At 38.7% G+C, this 1226-nt stretch overlaps 1 protein-coding gene across 4 annotated transcripts in view; it reads left to right on the forward strand.

Moving 5' to 3' along the window:
* Positions 1–1226, forward strand: part of Hormad1 (HORMA domain containing 1) — a 27743-nt gene that overhangs the window by 3750 nt on the left and 22767 nt on the right. The gene's annotated exons all lie outside the window — the stretch shown is intronic.

Here is a 1226-nt window from a genome sequence, read left to right on the forward strand (position 1 = left end):
GAAAAAGAGACCCGTTACAAAAAAAAAAAAAAAAAAAAAAAAAAAAAAGATAAAGGATATTACCTTTTAAATCACTTAATTTTAATTTTTCAATTTTGCAAATATAAAATATAACTGCTTGACATTACACTTTTAATGATAGATTAAAAACATCCTGTTACTCATAACTTATTCAGTGGCAGTGTATGTCTTTATGCAATTTTAAAGAAGCAAAATGCAGGGCTGGAGAGATGGCTCAGTGGTTAAGAACACTGACTCTTCTTGCAGAAGACCCAGGTGCAAATCCCAGCACCCATATAGCAACTAACAAGTGTCCGTAACTTCAGTTCTAGAGGATCCAACAGCCTCTTCTGTCCTCCTTGGGCATTGCATGACATGGGTTTCTCTGCAGTCTTTTCTTTGACAGTTAACTTCTTGATCAATTACAAATAGTTCAGTGGAATGGGAGTTAATAGCAAATATCCTAAGACCATTGGAAAATTGTTGTATGAAAACGTATCTAAATTTTCTTTTCTTCTTTTGAGATAGAGTTGCATGAACCCAGGCTGGCCTTGTACTAGTTATGTAGCTGAGGCTAGTCTCAAACTCTGTGTTCCTATTGCTTCTATCTTCTAAGTGCTGGGATTATAGGCATGCATCACTACAGCCAGTTTATTTGGTGCTGCAGATTCAGGAGGGCTTTGAACATGTTAAGCAAGCACTTTACCAACTGACACACATCACAGCCCAGTAATGGTAAAATTTCCTACCCATCAATTTAAATATTAATCATTATGGTAACATTTTATAATAAAGGGTACCAATCATTCAAAAGTTCATTGCCATTAATAATAGACCTGTAGCCAGGTGTGGTGGCACACACCTTTAATCCCAGCACCAGAGAGGCAGAGACAGCTGGGTCTCTGTGAGATTAAGATTAGCTTGGACTCCATAGCAAGTTCTAGGACGCTGTGGCTACAGGGAAACCCTGTCTTTAAAGAAACAAACAAAAAAAAAAAAAAAAAAGAAGGAGAAATAATAATACACTTGTAATGAGGCAGGTGAGTGGAACTTGCCTGTAATACCAGCACTTGGTAGGCTGAGATGGGAGAACTGTAAGTTCCAGGCCAACCTGAACTATATAGTGAAACCCTGAATCAAAAAAGATAATAGAGAGCTGGGCGTGGTGGCGCACACCTATAATCCCAGCACTTGGGAGGCAGAGGCAGGCGGATCTCTGTGAGTTC

The sequence above is a fragment of the Nannospalax galili genome, unplaced genomic scaffold (assembly GCF_000622305.1).
Source record: "Nannospalax galili isolate Female #2095 unplaced genomic scaffold, S.galili_v1.0 scaffold1212, whole genome shotgun sequence".
NCBI classification, from domain to species: Eukaryota; Metazoa; Chordata; class Mammalia; order Rodentia; family Spalacidae; genus Nannospalax; species Nannospalax galili.